This window comes from Natator depressus, chromosome 7, assembly GCF_965152275.1.
Source record: "Natator depressus isolate rNatDep1 chromosome 7, rNatDep2.hap1, whole genome shotgun sequence".
Classification (NCBI taxonomy): domain Eukaryota; kingdom Metazoa; phylum Chordata; order Testudines; family Cheloniidae; genus Natator; species Natator depressus.
This window is the reverse complement of record NC_134240.1, coordinates 69899951-69923044: the sequence shown is the minus strand read 5'-3', so window position 1 is coordinate 69923044 and position 23094 is coordinate 69899951. Positions and strand designations below refer to the sequence as shown.

General features: G+C 40.5%; 1 protein-coding gene across 4 annotated transcripts in view; it reads right to left on the bottom strand.

The window, feature by feature from the left end:
• NRG3 (neuregulin 3) overlaps positions 1–23094 on the bottom strand; it is an 877122-nt gene that overhangs the window by 244578 nt on the left and 609450 nt on the right. The gene's annotated exons all lie outside the window — the stretch shown is intronic.

Genomic DNA, 23094 nt, shown 5'->3' with positions numbered 1-23094 from the left:
GTGGGCTGCATCTTGAATGAAGCTAGAGGGGCACACTTGAAGCACCCTTGGCAAACAGTCTAACAATCCTTTCCTAAATATTTGCTATCAGCCAGAGGCAATGAAAACATCATAACATGGGCTGAATTCAGCCCACAGTCTCCTTTAGGGCTGACTCTTTGGCAAGCCAAGCCAATTCTACTGCTCCTAAAAAGAGTCTATAATTAAAGGTATGAGACTCTACTGATGAAATAAAGAGCAACACTTACAACATGATCTATTCTTAATCTTCTCATAGGGGAAAATCCTGCTTCCTCCTCCATGCATTTTCAAGATTATGTGGCAGTAAAAACGGTGCAGTTCCATTGCTCATGGAAGGAGACAGGATTCTGTGAGCATGCACAGCAGGGTTCTGTATGGCCTCCATGAATAGCCACACACCGGTGGTACTGGGGGGAGGGGAGAGGAGCAAAGGTGAAATCAAATAGATGCTATATGAAAATCCTCAGGTCCCCTTTCCCACACAGCTTTAATGGGAAATATTAAAGCCACAAAGGTTAGTTCAACCACTAGGATGGATTAACCTCTGCAATTCGAGTCCCACTCTAAAGCCAGATTCCTTTCCCCTTTTCCCCTGAAGAGGTCACCAGTGCCCAACTCAGTTGCATCTATTCAATTACAATTGCTTATGTGTTTGCAGGATACATCACATCACTCTCTGTATTTCACATAAATACTAGCTCTCGGCAAGCACGATGAAAAACCTAAGAGAAATAATTAAAACAACAGAGGAAAGTGAAAGGCATGTTTGTCTTTTGTTGTTTTCTTTTGTTTTTAGTAGAGGCGGTAGGGCTTTTGGGTTGTTATTGTTTTTTATTATGATCTAATTTTAGACCTTGGTAAACATATATTTCATATATGTAAATAAAAATATAAATTACTCTGCAGTATACAATTTTACTTCACTTTTCTCTTTTTATATACCTATGTTTTGTAAATACAGATCCTATGGCATTTTAATACACTTGTGAGTACTCCTGCAGAAGAGAACAGCTGTCTTTTCAAACTATTCTAAAACACTGAACAGATGTCAGACTTTGCAACATTGCAAAGACTGCAAACTAGCATCACATGCAGACTTTTCTGAAACATTTTCTAGTTCACATCTAGGGACCAAAATCCAGATTTAGCAGATAGAGCACTTGAAACTGCAACAATAGTCAATGGGAGTTGCTGGTACTTAGCACCTCTGGGGTCGATTCTGTTTGGTGCTGGGCACACTGGCCTTCATCCAGCAAAGCACCTAAATGCATGCTTAATTTCAAGTGTGTGCGCAGTTGCACTGGCTTGAATCAGCCTACTCACGTGCCTAAAGATAAGCATATGCTTAAGTGCTTCACTAGATCAAAAGCTGGAATGTTTAATACCTTGTAGGACTGAGCCCATTCAAAATAAGTTTCTAAGGGTGAAATCTTGGCCCTATTGAAAACAATGGCAAAACTCCCACTGAGTTCAGGACAGAATTTCTACCAGGTTTCTCAGTTTGGGCATGCAAAATTGAGGCACCCAAAATAAAAGATCCCTTTTGAAAATTTGGATTAAGTGGATTTCAGAACCTTATTAAGGAAATATGTAATGGGAATGGAACTAGGAAACAAGACTTCCAACTTCCAGTCTTGTTCCTTAATCAAAAGAGTTTCCTAATTCCCCACATTACCCAGCAACGTAACACGGTACTAACAGTATGTGTAATGCATGTAAGGCTTTATCTCAGGGGTTGGCAACCTTTCAGAATTGGTGTGCCGAGTCTTCATTTATTCACTCTAATTTAAGGTTTCGCGTGCCAGTAATACATTTTAACGTTTTTAGAAGGTATCTTTCTATAAGTCTATAATATATAACTAAACTACTGTTGTACGTAAAGTAAATAAAGTTTTTAAAATGTTTAAGAAGCTTCATTTACATTTAAATTAAAATGCAAATCTTATCAATTTAGTGTGATCCTTGTCCTTGCTTTTCCTTGCTGAGTTTTCCAATATCTGGGACGTATTTGGATACTTTAATCTGCACACAGGCTTCCGCGTGATCAGTTGTTAACCGGCTCCGAGAGGGACAAGAGGACAGATTTCATGTGTGAAAATACCTGTTCACACAGGTATGTGAATCCAAATGCTGAAAGCATTGCACACGCCATTTTCTTCAAACAGTTAAATTTCACTGGCAGAGATGTCCAGCAGGTCAGAATAGAGGCCCCATGATATCTCTCAGTAGCTTCAAGTGCACTCCGCAGATCTCCAAACTCTGATGCCCACAATTCTGAGCTTTTTAACTGAATGAGCTGCATTTCGAAATCTTCAACACCCATTCACTGAAATACAGACAAATCCAAGTCGCTTTCATTGAACTTTTCAGGTTTAATTAGAAAAGAAAGCATTGGGCCAAATAGCTGGAAATCTTGAAATCTGTCAGAAAATTCTGATTCCAGTTCTTGCATGTACATTCTAATCTCAAAGTCAAATGCAGCGCGTTGTTCCACGTGGCGTGACAGTGATGTAAGCAGCAAATCAAGACTTTAAAATATCCCAGTACAGTGGTGCTGGAACAATTTTTAAGGTGGGGGTGCTGAGCTGTGCCCCCTCTTGCTCCTGTCTGCACACCTTACTGCCCCAGGCTGGGGCCAGTGGGCTACAGCTGGGGGGTGGCTGTAGAGCCCCAGGCTGGCAGCCAGGACCCCAGGCTGACAGCAGAGCCCCCTGGACCGGTGGCCAGGACCCGGGCAGTATGAGTGCCACTGAAAATCAACTTGCGTGCCGCCTTCGGCACGAGTGCCATAGGTTGCCGACCCCTGCTTTATCTTAAATTAAATTTTGTATACATGCTTTACAATGTACATTGTATTAACAGATAATATTTGTTAAATTATGTTTTAAAGACAATAAACAGCAAGGCTGAGATCAGGCTGAGTATTTAACTTTAGGAAATGTCTGACTTTTGAGAACTTGATTACTGAACTTTAAAGCTGAATTTCAATATATTTTCAGTAAGAACAAAGAAAAAAATTGGAAGATTTATTTGTAATTTCATAACTTAAGACCTGTTATGGTTTCAGGGATTCTAAATTCCTTGATCTGGAGCTCCTGAACACAGCTGTCCCTAAAGAAGGCTTTCTGAATACAGCCATCATTAAACTGGCTGCCAGCTATCAGTTGCATGTAATTTATTAAACAAATTTCTTTGAGGCTGATTTTTTTTTTAAATATTTGTATTCTGCCCAAAAGCAAATATTTTGTAAAGTTTGAATAAAATTTACTCAGCAGTTTTGAACATTCTTAGCTAGTTTTCAAAACAACTTAATTTCTATTCAGACTCCTAAATGATGTGGTTCGATTTGCAAAAGTGCTAGAAATCAAAACTAAATAAAAAAAAATAACAATACTGACTATTCATGTAGCACTTGAGATGTTTGCAGCACCGTGCAGACATTAACTAGTTAATCCATACAACACCTTTGTGACATGCAGGTAAGTATTATTGAGCTCACTTTATAACTTGGGAAACTGAGGCAGAGAGCGGCCACAGCTCACTCAGGATCGTGAGTCAGTGGCCTAACCTGAATTTTAACTCAGTAATTTTGAAAAGTTTTTACTCGTTCAACTAATAGCTAATTATGGAATTATGAAATTCACCCCTCGTAACTGGGAGTAGGTGCTCAATTGGCATAAATTGTAATAGTTCCGTTCTCTGCACTAGAACTATAACAATTTACACCAACCGCGGATCTGTCCCCTTGTTCAGAGGGCTAGCACAATACCTGTGTTACCACTTAAGTTCCATTAAGTCCATGTTACCATTTTAGTTATACTTAAGTCCTAAATACTTTCTACATGAGTAAAGGGGAAATAACTTTAAAATTCTAATATACTTTTCACCATTTCTACTGTTTGTTTACTTTTAGCGTTTTATTTAGCTTAGATAATTGAAACAGAGAATCTTATTTCTTATTTATAGACTAACCAGTTTTGCTTTCTGGTTCTCTCACACTAAGGCCCTTTCTTAATGAACATAAAACACTCCATTTTTGTGCTTGGTACTTGTAATATTAAGTTTCACATGCTGGCAATTTACAGCTCTGATCATGTATTGGATTCTATTAGCATGGACTCCAACACCAACCACAATGCAACTGAAGTCAATGGGATATTTAATAGGTTCCGGGAACAATTATAGTGAATCCTGATGCAGGATTCGTGTTTATGTCAGTATCCAATTGCACTCTTTGAGTCAGACACTGCCCAACACAACAGCGTGAAGAGATGTATTGTACTGAATGTTAGTCATCCCAGGTAGCAGACATAATCCATGGTGAAAGCTTATAGTATCACTTCAGGTACAATTCGAAAAGCTTTGCACAGTTGGTAGAATAATAAAACTGTTATTCGCATAAAAAATCCTATCTAAAAACACCTGAGGCATGGTTGAGCGTTCTCCTTTCTATATAGAGAAAGGACCATCTGGATCTGTTCTGGGTGGCCACCTTGATAATTCACTTGATTGCGAACTGGTTACCCAACCATTCCAATTCATATTCAAACATATTTATTTTTCGGTTAAATGAAAAAAAGCAGTTATGCTTCTTAAAATGAAAACATAATTAATAATGACTACAGAGGGATTCTTTGGTTGGTTGGTTTTTCATGATACTAAAATACTTACTGTTCTTTCATTAACTTTGAATTACAGGGGGAAAATATCTGCCATAACTTAGGTAATCAAGAAAGAGGGTTACTTTTTGCATAAGTGGAACGTGGGAAACTTTCCTCTCTTATCTAGTAGTGATTTTCTCTCCAGTTACTTTCATCTTATACAGGGATGCCATTTATCTTCCATATTATTAATTATTTTAATGTTAATTCCATGCCCTTATGGGAGTCAGTCTTGGCAAACAAAGTCCCCTGATAATGCACAGAGACAGGTGCAATATGATCTGTAGTATGGCACTTTCCCACACACACCTACCAGTTTGTCTAGTCTTAATGTGGAGAGCAATGCCCTGAATACACATGCTGAAAAATACTATATTGAAATGCTATATGTTGTTCTATTCGAGGGGAAAAAACTACCTTGTCTGTAGATAAAAACCCCTGAAGTCACTCCCATTTCCAAATAAAACACCTGTTATCTCATCTCAACCAGGCAGTTGTCCTTACGAACATAAGAACAGCCATACTCGGTCAGACCCATGGTCCTTCTAGCCCAGTATCCTGTCTCTGATACCAGCCAGTGCCAGATGCTTCTGGCATTTGTAGGTTTAAGGACATCCAGAGCACGTGGTTGCATCCCTGACTGTCTTGACTAATAGCTATTGATGGACCTATGCTCCATGATTTTCATCTAATTCTACTTTGAACCCATTTATACTTTTGTCCTTTACAACATCCCATGCAATGAGTTCCACACGTTGTCCATGACAACAGGGACAAGCTTTTGAACAAAGCTTTTGTCAGTGTCAAAATTCTCTTACTAACATTAATAAGTAAATACATTTTGTTATGATTTTAAAAAAATCATTTGTGGAATTTATGTGCGCAAGCAACAGAGCTAGAACTAAATCATTTAAGATGTATTTCTGTACTGGGGTGGGGGGGAGAACACTTACCATGGGGTTGGCTTTGAGCTGGACATTCCAAGTCCAGAATAGCACTTGGGTGGAGCACAATCTCTCTGCACTTTACTCCAATGCAACAATGGGTTTACGTCCACAACCTAGCCATAAGTACATCGTCCAAATGAGCAAGCAGCAGAATCAGGGACAGAACACAGATCTTATGACTCAGTCCCTATTTTAACCATGAACAATGCTGCCTCTCTTGGAGCCTGATCCAATGTCCACTGAAGACAAAGACTACACCAATGGGCATTGGTTCTGGCACTAAGATAATCAGATACCCAATGTAAACACTTTTCCCAGTAATAGTTTTCCTACGATTTTGGTGGTTGCTTTTGGCAGATCAGCTCTGATCTTCCCCAAATTACTGTGTAAAATCACAGATCTCCTGATATGAATGAACATTGCTAGAAAATGGATAGTAAGTTCCTTATTAAAATTATACTAACATTTTACTGTAGCATCTGTATCTTTTACATCCACTTTATTTCTAGTTTGATTACTGCAAATTTGCAGGTTTGAGGAAGAATATGTGGTTTTTTAACTCCATTTACAGAATATATGAATTAACAGCCTTAATAGGAGAACCAGGGTAGGAATATATATTTAGATTTGGCTTGGCTCTGGGCATTTGTAACACATGCATCAAGTGATAAATTGTACCTTAGGAAAGGAAAATAAAAGTAACTAGCTTGTTTGGCCAAATTTCTTTTTCCATCATCCACACCCAGCAATGGATTGCAAGTAGAGAAACGCCATGTTTTTCTGACAAGAGACAAAGTTAAAGTACAAATCAAAATAGAAAGGACAGTAGAATCAAACCATTAGTGGGATAAGAAGGTATTTTAAATAATATACTTTTAGGATCAGTGGGCTTCACTTCAGTGGGGTTTGGATCAGGGTCTAAACCAGAGGTGGGCAAACTACGGCCTACGGGCCCGTCTTGCCTGGCAGGCTAACCCCCAGCCCCTCCTCTGCTGTTCCCCCTCCCCCGCAACCTCAGCTCACTGCGCTGCCGGTGCAATGCTCTGGGCAGCAGGGCTGCGAGCTCCTGGGGCAGCGCAGCTGCAGATCCCGGCCTGACCTGGTGCTCTGTGCTGTGCGGCGGCGTGGCTGTAATGCCACCAGCCACCGGTGCTCCAGGCAGCGCGGTAAAGGGGCAGGAAGCAGGGGAGTTCGGGGAGGGGTGGACAGGGGTTAGGGTGGTCAGAGGGCAGGGAACAGGGGGCTTGAATGGGGGCAGGGGTTCCAGGGCGGCAGTCAGGAAGAAAGAGGGGTTGGATGCAATGGCAGGGGGCAGTCAGGGCTGGGAGTTCCGGGGGTAGTCAGGGGACAGGGAGAAGGGGTGGTTGGATGTGGCAGAGGTCCCAGGGGGGCCGTCAGGAATGAGAGGAGGGGTTGGATGGGGCAGCGGGGGGCAGTCACGGGTGGGGGGTCCGGGAGTGGTCAGGGGACAGGGAGCGGGGGGGGTGGATGGGGCAGGGGTCCCGGGGTGGGGCTGTCAGGTAACGGGGGGGGTTGGATGGGGCAGGAGTCCTGGGGGGGGCCGTCGGGGGCGAGAAGTGGGGGGGGGGAAGATGGGGGCAGGGACCTGGCCACGCCTGGCTGTTTGGGGAGGCACAGCCTCCCCTAACTGGCCCTCCATATAATTACCGAAACCCGATGTAGCCCTCAGGCCAAAAAGTTTGCCCACCCTTGCTCTAAATGCGGGATTATGATGAGAATTATGTCCTGGTTGTACTGCACCTAATTCATGGGCAAGTCATAAATGTGTAGGTTATAAGATTGAAAATCAATGCTAGGCTCAGAGAAAAAAAATCTGTAAGGGCTCATCAATAAGGATCTAAGGTAAGGTTGAACAGTTAAATTTGGACAGATATGTTTTCCTGTGGTGAGAATGGAAATTCTGATGACAAGATTGTCAAGTGAAACTTTCAACCACTTGTTGCTATTTAATCATGGGAATTAAGGAACAAAGAATGAAATTAACCTTTGTGCAGAGAGCCACCTCAGGATGTATTCGGTGCTCAAGCCTTTAAAGTAAAATATAAGTAGTTCATAGGACTTGTGCTGGCCTATCGTACAGGAGCAAATTCCACACACAGTGACCAAAAGGGAAATAAACTGGTTAGGAAATCTTACAGTATCATTTTCATCTGTTAAGCCATACAAAGGAATATACTACTCCATGCATAATTTTTCTTTTGAATAGACTTTTTCAGAAAATACTTCACAAGGATATTACTTCACAAGATATTACAGTATAACACGGTACAACAATCAAGTTGGAGCTGTGTTTTTAAACTTTATTTAAAAAATAAAAGGAAGGCTGTTAATAATGGTGCCATGAGATAGACAGAGATTCCTTCACAGGACCACACTTATTGATTTGTCTAAGACAGCTGACTGAGAGTTGATCATGGTTTACTTACTGAGAAGATGAAATGTTTGGGTTTGTCAGCAGGTGTGTTAAATTGAATGTGCTCATATTGCCCTGATAGGAAGCCATTACTCACGTTTGCTGGCAAATAACTGTGACTGCTGTGCCTGTCTCATGGTACCCTAGGGATTACCTCCCAGTCTCTTGCTGCTTGCTTATTTATGTTTATGTTTCCCAGAAGATTTAAGAGATTATTGACCATCAGCTGCCAGAAGCATAAATCTCTGTGGATGATATGGTTATGCGTAAAGAACTGCCGGGTTTATTGATTAGATTTTAGTGTTTTTGCAAAGTGAAGCTGATAAAATACAACACTGGTTTCAGAGTAATTGTTAAGTCCTCAATAAAAGAAAAAAAAGGCTAAGATCAATATAAATAGACACTTTATAATATGATAGTAATGTAAATAATTGATGGTTTTCTCTTTGCTGCTGTGAGCAATTTCTATGGACACGTCACTTAACAGAACCAGCAAATTCTTACTTTTGACGCCCATTGTTAAACTTGGGTAGTTTTAGCATGACAAAAATAGCTTACCAATTAAGTCCATTTATAGAAAACTCAATCATAATATGTGTTACAACACATGAAGATGATGACTGTATGAAGCTGATTGGTTCAGCTTCATATACATTAAATATGCAAAGAGCATTTCATCTGTTTGCATTTAAATTTTTCATTTGTCAGCCTTAACTTGATGTGCATATTTTACTCTTTTTTTTAAAATAAACAAATGTTGTGAATTAATTTGTTCAAGAATGTGAAGGATTAAAATTCCATGGCCTCTTTTCCTTCACTAGTGAGAATTCACCCACGCCACGCACGACCTTATATTGGCTCCCTTCTATGTACTAGCTACAAAACAGCCTTTAACGTTGTGACATACTGTTCCTTCCATAGAGGTCGACTTTTCTTCATTCTTAGGTACACATATAGCATGTTGTAAAATATCCTCTAATACCTAATGCAATATTCATTGTTTGGAATTTTCAGACAGAATCCATCAGTGGGGGGGAGTCAATTTTCTGTCTCCCCTCTCAGCTAAAAATGAGGACACAACCACCTCTGTGGCACCATTCTCTCTCACCTACGCCACAGAGGCCTTTCCTTGCGTAGTAAAGAGGGTGGCTGGCTAATATGCATTACCCAACTCAGGACCAACAGGGAACCCACACAAAAGTTAAACAGGCCAAGGCTCTGCACTGTGGACCCTCACTTTGTGGGGAGTTTTAGGGGCAGCCACCTATACAGAATACTCTAGGAGCAGGGCTCCACAGGAGGTTTCAATAATTAAATATCATAGTTGGGATCCAATGGAGTCCTCATTGGGTTAGAGAGGGAATCTGATAAAGAATCTAAGATTACTTTAAAAATGTTTTTGACTATATTTAGTTAAGGGAAAGTGCTTGGTAAAAACCTCAAGTCTGGATATCTTTGCCTGTTTTTCTAACTTTTATACATTCTCACAGTATAGAAAATATCATATCAGTATTCTCAAAGTATCTTACAATGGGCATGTCATGACCATTGTACCCAGAATCAGAAGTCTGGGACAAACCTATTCAGCCATAACACAGAGTATGAAATGTATTCCCTTGGTAGGAGATCTAGATTGCATCATCAGTTATACCTGAAGGATTGGGATTTTTCTCACCCCACATATGTTCATATATGTTGTTGTACTTTATAAATTATAACATTGCATCTAATCATAATATCATTATCAGCCAGCGTCAAGTTAATACCTTTTTATTGCTTGGTGAAATCTCTAACCTAATATTATAAACAATGAAGACAGGAACAATTTATGTAAATATTAATGCACATATAAACAGGAACATCTTATTTGCTTTTATATGTATTTCATTTGGTGGTATTTTGAACTCAAAGTAGTTGCCTATGGGCTATGCATTTTCAGCAATTCTCAGTTGGCAATGTACAGTAATAACAAATCACACAAATAAACATGCAATTTTTAAATACATGGACTGAAACCTTTAGAGGTGAATTTAAAATTGCTGCACTTTGAGCCCAGAACAGTTGTTCCCTACATATATATATATATCTAGTATATGCAGTCATCTCATACAATACAGAGAATAGACAGGGAGAGGGGAAAAAACAAAAAACAGATCAACCGCCAAAAAACCCCCCTGCGCAAATAAACAAAATATGGAACATTTTACCTCTTGGGGAATATCTACACTTGGGATAGCGTGGACTGTACAGGCAATGCATGTCCAGCTAGCACGAGTATAAACAACTGCGTATACGGTGAGGCATGGCTTATGTGAATAGAGTGGAATGTCCTAAATCCCCAACGTATCTGCCTGTCTTACTTGGATCTCTGCACACCCCAAAAATGCCTCCTCTGTCTACACAGCTATTTTTAGCTGTGTAGTGTCCTGGCGCCAGAGTGAAAGCACAGTGAAAGGCTCCAGCAATAGATAAAGGCTCCGGCAGTAGGGAGCAGTTCCCCACTGCTGCCCCCCAATGCAACCTTTTCTTGCCATAGTGAAAGTCTCTCCTTCTCTCCCGCACTGCAGCAGCCCCCAAACTGGGGCTGGGAAGGAGGTGGGTCTCTCCCCCAACACAGCAGCCACAGGAGCTTGGTGGTTCACAATTTTCTGGGTCATCTACTATTCCTGAATATATGTATATATATCAACAGACAATATAATTGAAGTTGATTCTCTCTTATTGGTTTTAAATTAGATCAGCCATGTACCTAATTTATTGGATAGGTTTCGTTTTACTATTGAAATTTTAAAATAAATAAATAAATAAATAAATAAATAAATGATCCTATCCAGCAAACCACATAGCACACGCTCAATATTAAACACTTGAGTAATCAATGGGATTATTCAAGAATTTTAAAAACAAGCATGTGATTATTTATTTTACTAGATTAAGGCCTAAATCAGCATTTCTTAAACTTTTTTCCCTTCAGGAAAATTAAAACAATTTCACCCCGCCTTCCACAACAGCATATGTTATTAAAGGGCCAATTCATCTTAACTGATATATCTTCTGTGCTCCCATGGGTAGTCCTTTTTGCCCTTCCCCCTGTGGGAGCATGCCCTATACTTTGGGAAATGCTAGCCCAAGTGATTAAAGGAGAGCATCATTCTTCACAACCTAATTTCTCCTTTTATTTGATCCTTTCGTGAAGTCAAAGAACTGTATTTTTAATATTATAATCTGATACTATGAAAGTGACAGATTCCCAAATTAGCATTATGATTTAAAAAAATAAAAAATTAATAATGATCAGAGGAAATCAAGGAAAATGGTGGGATAACTCACTAGACTGGAGTACTGTCATGGATGGATATAAACTGTTCAGGAAGGACAGGCAGGGCAGAAAAGGTAGGGGAGTTGCATTGTATGTAAGAGAGCAGTATGACTGCTCAGAGCTCTGGTATGAAACTGCAGAAAAACCTGAGAGTCTCTGGATTTAGTTTAGAAGTGTGAGCAACAAGGGTGATGTCATGGTGGGAATCTTCTATAGACCACCGGACCAGGGGGATGAGGTGGACAAGGCTTTCTTCCAGCAACTAACAGAAGTTACTAGATCACAGGCCCTAGTTCTCATGGGAGACTTCAATCACCCTGATATCTGCTGGGAGAGAAATACAGCAGTGCACAGACAATCCAGGAAGTTTTTGGAAAGTGTAGGGGAAAATTTCCTGGTGCAAGTGCTGGAGGAACCAACTAGGGACGAGCTCTTCTTGACCTGCTGCTCACAAACCGAGAAGAATTAGTATGGGAAGCAAAAGTGGATGGGAACCTAGGAGGCAGTGACCATGAGATGGTCGAGTTCAGGATCCTGACACAATGAAGAAAGGAGAACAGCAGAATACGGACCCTGGACTTCAGAAAAGCAGACTTTTACTCCTTCAGGGGACTGATGGGTAGGATCCCCTGGGAGAATAACATGAGGGGGAAACGAGTCCAGGAGAGCTGTCTGTATTTTAAAGAATCCTTATTGAGGTTGCAGGAACAAACCATCCCGATATGTAGAAAGAATAGTAAATATGGCAGGTGACCAGCTTGGCTTAACAGTGAAATCCTTGCTGATCTTAAACACAAAAAAGAAGCTTACAAGTGGAAGATTGGACAAATGACCAGGGAGGAGTATAAAAATATTGCTCAGGCATGCAGGAGTGCTAGTTGCAGCTAGCAAGAGATGTTAAGAGTAACAAGAAGGGTTTCTTCAGGCATGTTAGCAACAAGAAAAAAGGCAAGGGAAGTGTGGACCCCTTACTGAATGAGAGAGGCAACCTAGTGACAGAGGATGTGAAAAAAGCTAATGTACTCGATGCTTTTTTTGCCTCTGTCTTCACGAACAAGGTCAGCTCCTAGACTGCTGCACTGGGCAGCACAGCGTGGGGAGGAGGTGACCAGCCCTCTGTGGAGACAGAAGTGGTTCGGGAATATTTATAAAAGCTGGATGAGCACAAGTCCATGGGACTGGATGCACTGCATTCGAGGGTGCTAAAGGAGTTGGCGGATGTGATTGCAGAGCGATTGGCCATTATCTTTGAAAACTCATGGCGATCGGGGGAAGTCCCAGAAGACTGGAAAAAGGCTAATGTAGTGCCCATCTTTAAACAAGGGAAGGAGGAGGATCCGGGGAACTACAGGCCAGTCAGCCTCACTTCAGTCCCTGGAAAAACCATGGAGTAGGTCCTCAAGAAACCAATTCTGAAGCACTTAGAGCAGAGGAAAGTGATCAGGAACAGTCAGCATGGATTCACCAAGGGCAAGTCATGCCTGACTAACCTAATTGCCTTCTATGATGAGATAAATGGCTCTGTGGATGAGGGGAAAACAGTGGATGTGTTATTCCTTGACTTTAGCAAAGCTTTTGATATGGTCTCTCACAGTATTCTTGCCAGCAAGTTAAAGAAGTATGGACTGGATGAATGGACTATAAGGTGGATAGAAAGCTGACTAGATTGGCGGGCTCAACAGGTAGTGATCAATGACTCCATATCTAGTTGGCAGCCGGTATCAAACGGAGTGCCCCAAGGGTCGGTCCTGGGTCCGGTTTTGTTCAATATCTTCATTAATGATCTGGAGGATGGTGTGGACCGCACCCTCAGCAAGTTTGCAGATGACACTAAACTGGGAGGAGTGGTAGGCACGCTGGAAGGTAGGGATAGGATATAGAGGGGGATAGACAAATTAGAGGATTGGGCCAAAAGAAATCTGATGAGGTTCAACAAGGACAAGTGCAGAGTCCTGCACTTAGGACGGAAGAATCCCATGCACTGCTACAGCTAGGGACCAAATGGTTAGGCAGCAGTTCTGTAGAAAAGGACCTAGGGGTTACAGTGGACGAGAAGCTGGATATGAGTCAACAGTGTGCCCTTTTTGCCAGGAACGCTAATGGCATTTTGGGCTGTATAAGTAGGGGCATTGCCAGCAGATTGAGGGACGTGATCGTTCCCCTCTATTCGACATTGGTGAAGCCTCATCTGGAGTACTGTGTCCAGTTTTGGGCCCCACACTACAAGAAGGATGTGTAAAAATTGGAAAGAGTCCAGCGGAGGGCAATAAAAATTATTAGGGGGCTGGAGCATATGACTTATGAGGAGAGGCTGAGGGAACTGGGATTATTTAGTCTGCAGAAGAGAAGAATGAGGGGGGATTTGATAGCTGCTTTCAACTACCTGAAGGGGGGTTCCAAAGAAGATGGATCTAGACTGTTCTCAGTGGTAGCAGATGACAGAACAAGGAGTAATCGTCTCAAGTTGCAGTGAGGGAGGTTTAGATTGGATGTTAGGAAAAGCTTTTTCACTAGGAGGGTGGTGAAACACTGGAATGGGTTACCTAGGGAGGTGGTGGAATCTCCTTCCTTAGAGGTTTTCAAGGTCAGGCTTGACAAAGCCCTGGCTGGGATGATTTAGTTGGGGATTGGTCCTGCTTTGAGCAGGGGGTTGGACTAGATGACCTCCTGAGGTCCCTTCCAACCCTGATATTCTATGATTGTATGAAAAGATAGAAAACAAGAACAAAGGGATTGTATTTAAGGTTCAAGCTCTTCTCAGTGAATAGGTTTTCCTTTAAGTGAAAATTACAAAAGAAACAAAACCCATTACTAGTACCTTGAAAAGCAGTTAACTCCACAACATAGGAAAACCCAGAAACAAGAGAAATGGATTCAAACAGGAAAAATGGAAGTTTTTGTTTTGTTCTGAGGTGTGAGAGCCAAACAGCACACAAATTGGATCAAACTATAAAAAAACAAAAGTCATTGTTCAAAGTCAACCACTACTGATCCTGAATGCCTTGGAAAGCTGAAAACATATTTAAACACGATGAAAGGAGCCCCACATCTACAAAGTTAATTGTTTTCAAAGAGGAATATAATCCAAGAAACACATTAATGAACAAAAATGTTAAACACAATATTTACTTGAACATCCTCAGACACAGATATTCTGTACATAATTTCAAAAGAGGCCATGAAAAGTATGTAAGAAGCACTGTGTCAGGGAAATGAGAGCTAATAGAAAATATAAAGAGAAAAGCCTGAAGGAGGAGGTTCAAGGGACTGAAAACGTAACTGAAAGAAAAAGAATAAAGAAACCCCACCCCAGCATTGGAACAGACACAGTAAATAGATGAGAAGAAGGAATTTTCAAATGTAGGTAAAAAAGAACACTCTATTCTGGCTGTATTGAATTTAAGTGGTTGTCTATAATGAGGAAACTTGCACTGTGTAACTACTAGTTACACAGTTGCAAATTCCTAATGTAGAGGGTTTACACCAGTGCAGATTAATCTGAATTAAATTGAATGTGATGTAATCCACATTTTGTACCAATGGTGATCATCTATATGGATGTAGTTACTCCAGAGCAAGTTTTCTAATTATAGACACACCCTTAGGGTTTCTACATTCCTCCATCACCAAAGTATATAAGCACCTTCCATGCTGAATACACTAGCAATAGCCAACTCCCTAGTGGACTTCTGGAGTCTCTGCCTCTTATTTTGGGGCGGATTTTGTCATACAGATACGACACACACTTTCAGGGGCCAGTTAGGGCATGGAATGGGGTTTCAAATACCAAATGAGCAATGCCTATCTCAGCATGCACTCTTTCCCTCCCATTGCACGTTCAGGAATCTGGATTTTTTAAAAAAAAGTAGTCTGGCTCCTACATGATCTCTTACTGCTATCTGGCCTTACCTACATGGGGAAGTGTTACCACTTACACTAATATAACCCCCTTTGTGGACAAACTTATTCCAGTGAAAGTGTGCCTTTTTTTGGTCAAGATTCCGAACTGTTGTGAAACTAGACTGAAAAAAAAACATTCTTACATTGGAATAAGTGTGTTCGCACATAAGGTTATAAACATGTATACAAGGCCCTGGTAGGTCTTACTTTATTTGTCACATGACACCAAGACTGTGGCCATAAGGAGTGTACAAAACATGACTGATTAGTTCAAGACCATCTTTATTTCTTGTGGTCCCATAATTTGAGCACCTCACAGCTGTAGTAACTAAGGACCAAAATGATGGGATATTACTTTTTAAGAATTTCCCTGGAATCAAGGTCTTTTAGAAAATGAAAGACCAAAGGACTAAGAATACAAATCCATGACCACGTGCTAGATTTATTCAATTGTCTGAGGAAATTCACAGTTGCTGCAGCCTTTTGCTGGTACTGCACTGCACTGCTGGTACAGCTAAACAGACTATGACAGGCAATTTCCTGCAATATCCTTGAAAAGCCTTATTGTATTAAGTACAAACTTTACGTATTACTGTGTGCTGGGATTGTATGTAACCTCGCTAGGGGGAGGTGTGAGATGAGGCTTGGGAGTTCTAAAAACTATATTGAAATGGTGCCAGACAAGAATGGACTTTTGGGACAATACATGTGAAGTGCATTTCCTGTGAGAAGTTGATGCAAATTCCCCTTCATCTGGTATGCAAAAACCCAGCCTTTTGAAGCTGTGCCCTGAGGAGAGGGTGAGTGATGATTACTTGTTCCCAGAGGTTGGAGATCAAAGGCCTGAGCTGTTTAAAGAAACAGGTTGATCTGCCCAGTCAGGGTTCTGGTTCTGAATCTGAGACAGTTACATATGTGTAATCATGGGAAAAAACCAGTTTATAGGTTCTGAAAGACTGACACCTACCAGAGCCCAAGGATGGATTTGGGATGACCTCTTGTAAGCTTTTTAGCATGCATATAGGGTTATTTTACAGTTTTTAATATGTTGTCTCTATAATACTTTCACCCTGAGGAAAAAAAAACTATGTTTGCTAAGAAAGAGCTGGGAGTAACATGTAACTGCAGGCAATTACCCTGTTTCTAGTTTTTGAGAGGAAGCAAAGTTCTGGGACAAGGATAAAAAGGGGCAAAAATCAAGGGTGTCTTGGTTGGGTCTACTAAAGACCACCTAACCAGGTAGAAGAGCTGGATGAGGCTTTTTTTTAAACAAATAACAAAATCATTCAAAGCCTACAGGACTTGGTGAGGAGGGGGACTTCAACTACCCAGATATCTGTGGAGAAAAACCACACACCAGGGCACAGATTATCCAACAAATTCTTGGAATGTATTGCAGATATGTTTTTATTTCAGAAGGCGGAGAAAGCTACTAGGGAAGAGACTGTTTTGGATTTGATTTTGACAATTTGGGAGGAACTGATTGAGAATTTGAAAATGGAAGGCAGCTTGGATGAAAGGGATCATGAAATTATAAATTCATGATTCTAAGCAATGGTAGGAGGGAAAACAGCACAATAAAGATAATGTATTTCAAGAAGGAAGGCTTTAGCAAACTCAAGGAGTTGGTAGGGAAGATCCCATGGTAAGCAAGTCTAAGGAGGAAAACAGTCCAAGAGAGTTGGCAGTTTTTCAAAGAGACATTATTGAGGGCACATAAGAAAAGTATCCCAGGGTACAGGAAATATAGGAAGCATGGCAAGACATGCTTCAATAATCTGAAACTCAAAAAAGAGTCCTACACAAAGTGGAAACTAGGCCACATTACAAAGGATGAATATATAGAAATAACACAAGTATGTAGGGACAAAATTAGATAGGCCAAGGCAGAAAATAAGATTAAACTAGCTAGAGACATAAAAGATAACAAGAAAACATTCTACAAGTGCATTAGAAGCAAGAGGAAGACCCAGGACAGGGTTGGCCCATTATTCTACTAGGGAGGAAAAACAATAACAGAAAATATGGAAATGGCAGAAATGCTAAATGACACTTTTGTTTTAGTTCTCACCAAAAAGTTTAGTAGTGATTGGACATTGGACAAGAACAAATCATGCCAAACCAACCTAATAGCTTTCTTTGATGAGGTATAGGCCTTGTGAATACAGAGGAAGCGGTAGATGTGGAATAGCTTGACTTTAGTAAGGCTTTTGCTACTGTCTTGCATGACTTTCTCATAATAAAACTAGGGAAATATAGCCTAGATGGAGCTACTAGAAGGTGGGAGCATAACTGGTTGGAAAACGATTCCGAGAGAGTAGCTATCAGTAGTTCACAGTCAAGCGTGAAGGGCATATTGAGTGGGGTCCCACAGGGATCAGTTCTGCGTCCAGTTCTGTTTAATATCTTCATCAATTATTCAGATAATGGTATAGAGAATACATATAAAGTTTGCAGATGATACAAAGCTGGGAGAGGTTGCAAGAGCTTTGGAGAATAGGATTAAAATTCAAAATGATCTGGACAAACTGGAGAAATGGCCTGAAGTAAATAGGATGACATTCGTTAAGGACAAATGCAAAATACTCCACTTACAAAGGAACAATCAGTTGCGCACACATAAAATGGAAAATGACTGCCTAGGAAGGAGTACTGTGGAAAGGGATCTGGGGTTCATAGTGGATCACAAGGTAAATATGAGTCAACAGTGTAAAACTGTTGCAAAAAAAGCAAACATAATTCTGGGATGTATTAGCAGGAGTGTTGTCAGCAAGACATGCTGATTAGGCCTCAACTGGAGTATTGTGTCCAGTTCTGGGCGCCACATTTCAGGAAGGATGTGGACAAACTGGGGAAAGTCCAGAGACGAGCAACAAAAATGATTAAAGTTCTAGAAAACATGGCCTATGAGGGAAGATTGAAAAAACTGGGTTTGTTTAGTCTGGAAAAGAGAAGACTGAGAGGGAACATGATAACAGTTTTCAAGTATGTAAAAGAGAAGGAAGTTACAAGTTCAAGTTGTTACAAAGAGAAGGAAGAAAAATTGTTTTTCTTAACTTCTGAGGATAGGACAAAAGCAATGGGCTTAAATTGCAGCAAAGGAGGTTTAGGTTGGACATTGTATGCAAGACACAAGAAGTAATTCTTCCACTCTACTCCACACTGGTTAGGCCTCAGCTGGAATATCGTGTCCTGTTCCAGGTGCCACATTTCAGGAAGGATGGGGACAAATTGGAGAAAGTCCAGAAAAGAGCAAAGAAAAAAAAAGATTAAAGGTGTAGAAAACATGACCTATGAAGGAAGATTGAAAAAAATTGATTTGTTTAGTCTGGAGAAGAGAAGACTGAGGGTGGGGGAAGGGGACATGATAACAGTTTTCAAGTACATAAATGTTGTTAGAGGAGGGAGAAAAAATGTTCTCATTAACCTCTGAGAATAGGAGAAGATGCAGTGGTCTTAAATTGCAGCAAGAGTGGTTTAGGTTGGACATTAGGAAATACTTCCTAACTGTCAGGGTAGTTAAGCACTGAAATAAATTGCTAGAGAGGTTGTCATTGGAGATCTCAGTCACTGGAGATTTTTAGACAAATACCTTTCAAGGATGGTCTAGATCAATGGTTCTTAACCTGGGTTGCGAGATGCCCTTTCTGGGGGTGCGAGACATGCCAGATTTTTTTAAAAGGTAAATAATCCAAAACACAAATTAAGCACAGGTACGTAAGTACAACTACTTTGTTTAATCAAAGCTATGTATTTATTAACATGATACATTTTTAACTATTACTGTAATATACAAACAAAAAATTTATTTCCAAGTTTTTAAGCTAATTGTAGTGAAATTATCCCGCTACAAAATATAGCATATTGCCAACATTGTGGGGTATTTCTTGACGGATGCGCAGATGATGATATGGCAGCGCTGCGGCTTTGTGTGAATTCAGTTAGCCGCTAACTATTAGCGCATCGGTTACAGTTTACTTCCACAGCAAAACTCCTCAACATCTCTGGATAGTACTTGCGTATTTTTGTGTGCCTACTGTACTATTATTTGTGGGGAGTAATAGCAAAACTATTTTACATATATTTATTATGTATTTAAAAGTGTATAGGCCCCCCCATCTCCATTTATATATTTTTTTCATTTCAGTAACCCTTGCCATGTCGAAGAAACGCAAATGGAACGAAGACTATGTTCATTACGGGTTCACTTGTATGACAGAGAAGGATGGAAATCAACAACTGCAATGTGTACTGTGCAGCTCGTTATTTTCAAACGCCAGTCTCAAACCATCGAAGCTGTCTGAACATTTCAACGAACAGCATGGTGGTGCAGCTGCTGGACATGACGTTGACACCCTGAAGTCTATGAGGGCTCGATTTGATTTTAGTGGAACCTTGAGGACGTTTGAGTTTATGTCACTTGAGAAGCCCTTGTTACAAGCATCCTATCAAGTTGCATATTTTTATGTGCCAAGGAAAAGAAGCCTTATACAGCTGAGGAATTAGTGAAACCTTGTTCATTGGAAATGGCAAAAATAGTATTGGAACCAGATGCACAAAAGAAGCTTCAGCAGGTTCCCTTGTCAAATGACGTGATCCATTCTCAAATTCATGAGATGAGCCAGGATATCTTGCAGCAAGTTATAGAAGATATCAAAGCTAGCCCTCTTAAAGTGGGTATTCAGTTTGACGAGTCAACTGATGTTGATGGCTGCAGTCAGCTGTTAGTGTTTGTGCGGTACGTAAAGGAGAAAGAAAGGGGTGCGAGAACGTATTTTGAGAATCAAAGGGGTGCAGTCTGCAGTAAAGGTTGAGAACCACTTGTCTAGATAATACTTAGTCCTGCCTTGAATACAAAAAATTGGACTAGAAGACCTCTTGACATTCCTTCCAGTCCTACAATTCTATGATTCTATAGACACTGGCCTGTTTAGGCAGTCTGGCTTGCTGGGAATATCAGAGTGTAAATCAGGGTGCTGTGCAATCTTAACACTCTAGTCAGGAGAGGGAAAGAAAGACGCAGGTCTCTGCTCAAGAGAGGTGATGGCTGGATGCCAGAAACCTTTACAAAGGTGAACAATAGAGGGGGAATACAGATGCAGTGACCCTGAACTGTGACAGAGGTTTCCCCTTTTCCCCTGTCTGTGAATAAGTAAATGAATTAAAATCATATTAAACTAATATCAAACACTGATATTACAGAATGTGCCAGATACAGTAGTAAAATAGGGAACATGATGAAATCTAATGTAATAAAAATATTTATAAAATGAAAATCAAATATATGTGATACAGCTTTGAGCAAAATATTGTAAACTTTAATGACTGCTTACCTGCCTTTCAACTTCTAGGCATATATAGACATAAAAGGAGACCAAGAGTACAAACTTTTGAAGTGCATTCTATCTGTGCAGTCTGTCATAAATAATCAGATCCTGAGGGTTAATATCAGTCACTGAGAAATAGGCAACAAGTAGTTGATTACTACAGGTCTATTGGGAAGGAGGCCTTCTTGTCACCTGTTGGAAATAGGCCACATCCACCCTAATTAAACTAGCCTTGTTAGCACTGACCCTCCCCTCCCCCCCCCCCCCCCCGGCATGTAAGTAACTGACCAAATTATCTTGTGATCTAGGAACAATTTTTGGATTATTTTTCCTCTGTTGTATTACACCAGAGCTGATAACCCATTGGTACAAGTGAGGCCCTATTCGGAGGGACTCTGTCAAAAATCTAAACAAAGCCATTTTTCCAAGATAATAATTGAGTATAAAGTATTTTCTCTTGTGGTTGTATGATTTGATTCTGAAAGCCTGAATGGTTATATCGACCAATTTTCTAGTTTATGTTTGCCAAATCACAGTCCATTGTTTTTATTTTCTTATATTCTAAACTATACTTGCCCTTGTTATAAGGATAGTTAAAAAAACTAAATTCAACTCTCAAGTCCTTTTCTTTAGTTGACAATCAAAACTAAAAGAATCCTAAGAAAGGAGGCAGCAGGTATGATTAAGCAATTGCTTAACTAAGGTTCATTTTATACCCTATCTTTCTTACACAATGAATCAGGCAATTTTGTCATTCTGTCAGCATTATACTTTGTAGTTTAACCCAAACTATCAGTTAACTCAGTTTATTGCCTTTAACCACCTTTGGGATCTTACACAAACACAACACTGGCCCAGATCCTGAAATCGATGGGACTTCTTCCATGGTTAGTTTACATTGAAGCCTTGGGGCCTCAGATTGTTAAACATTGGTCTAGCAATTAAACTGCATCCATTCACACTGGTCTGTGAAAGAATGCAGATCACAGTGAATGAGAACTTCCATTCTGCCAGGCTGTCAGAACTTGGGCAATTTGCTCTCTTCTACACAGCAAAATACTAGTAATTATTTCTCATTCACATGCTACTGTCTCAGATAAATATCTGTTTATTAGGTTGATCTTCAGCAATATCAGCCATGTATGACACACTCCTTGACCCAGAAGCTAACTAGGTGGGTTTTGATCCATCACTCACTTGAGGTTTCAGCTGCAGCATCCAATGGACTCATTTCATTTGTAAGTGAATGGTAACTTGATCTGAAACTTGTTTGTCGCAGTTCAGGACAACTAAACCTGTATTTCCATTCATGATGACAGGTTTCAGAGGGTAGCTGTGTTAGTCTGTATCAGCAAAAACAACGAGGAGTCCTTGTGACATCTTAGAGACCAACACATTTATTTGGGCATAAGCTTTCGTGGGCTATAACTAGGGTGATCAGATGTCCCTATTTTATAGGGACAGTCCTGATATTTGGGGCATTTTCTTTTATAGGAGCCTATTTTCCCCCTCCCCCATCCCGATTTTTCACACTTGCTGTCTGGTCACCTTAGCTATAGCCCACTTCATCACATGCATGGAGTGGAAAATATGGTAGGCAGGTATAAATACACAGCACACCATCAGGGGCTCATTCACCTGCACATCTACCAATGTGATTTGCCATCATGTGCCAGCAATGCCTCTCTGCCATGTATATTGGACAAACTGGGCAGTCTCTACGTAAAAGAATAAATGGACACAAATCAGACATCAAGAACTGTAACATTCAAAAACCAGAAGAAGAGCACTTCAATTTCCCTGGATACTCAACAACAGACATAAAAGCGGCAATTCTTCAACAAGAAAACTTCAGAAACAGACTCCAATGAGAGACTGCTGAATTGGAATTAATTTGCAAACTTGACACCATCAAATTAGGCCTGAATAAGTGGCTGTGTCACTATAAATAATTTTCCCTCTGTTGATACTCACACCTTCTTGTCAACTGTTGGAAATGGGCCACATCCACCCTAATTGAATTGGCCTCGTTAGCACTGACCCCCCGACTCGGTAAGGCAACTCCAATCTTTTCATGTACTGTGTATTTATACCTACCTACTGTATTTTCCACTCCATGCATCTGATGAAGTGGGTTTTAGCCCACGAACGCTTATGCCCAAATACATTTGTTAGTCTCTAAGGTGCCACAAGGACTCCTCCTTATTTCCACTCAGTGGTTCAGCAAGGGCATGCATTCTTGGCTTCCAGCTCCCCAACCATCACCTTTCTGGGTGCAGACCTGCATATCTCACCCTTCTTACAGGAGTAATCCCAGGTTTCACAGTTCCCTACCTTCACCATGTATTTCCCAGCACAGCCATGTTGCCCAGTGACACTTGCTTTCTCTTCAGAGACTGATGACAGAGTGATGGTCAACAAATAGAAGTGCCACACAGAGTTTTCTAAGCAAGCCTACTTTATTATTAAGGTAAAAAGCAATATA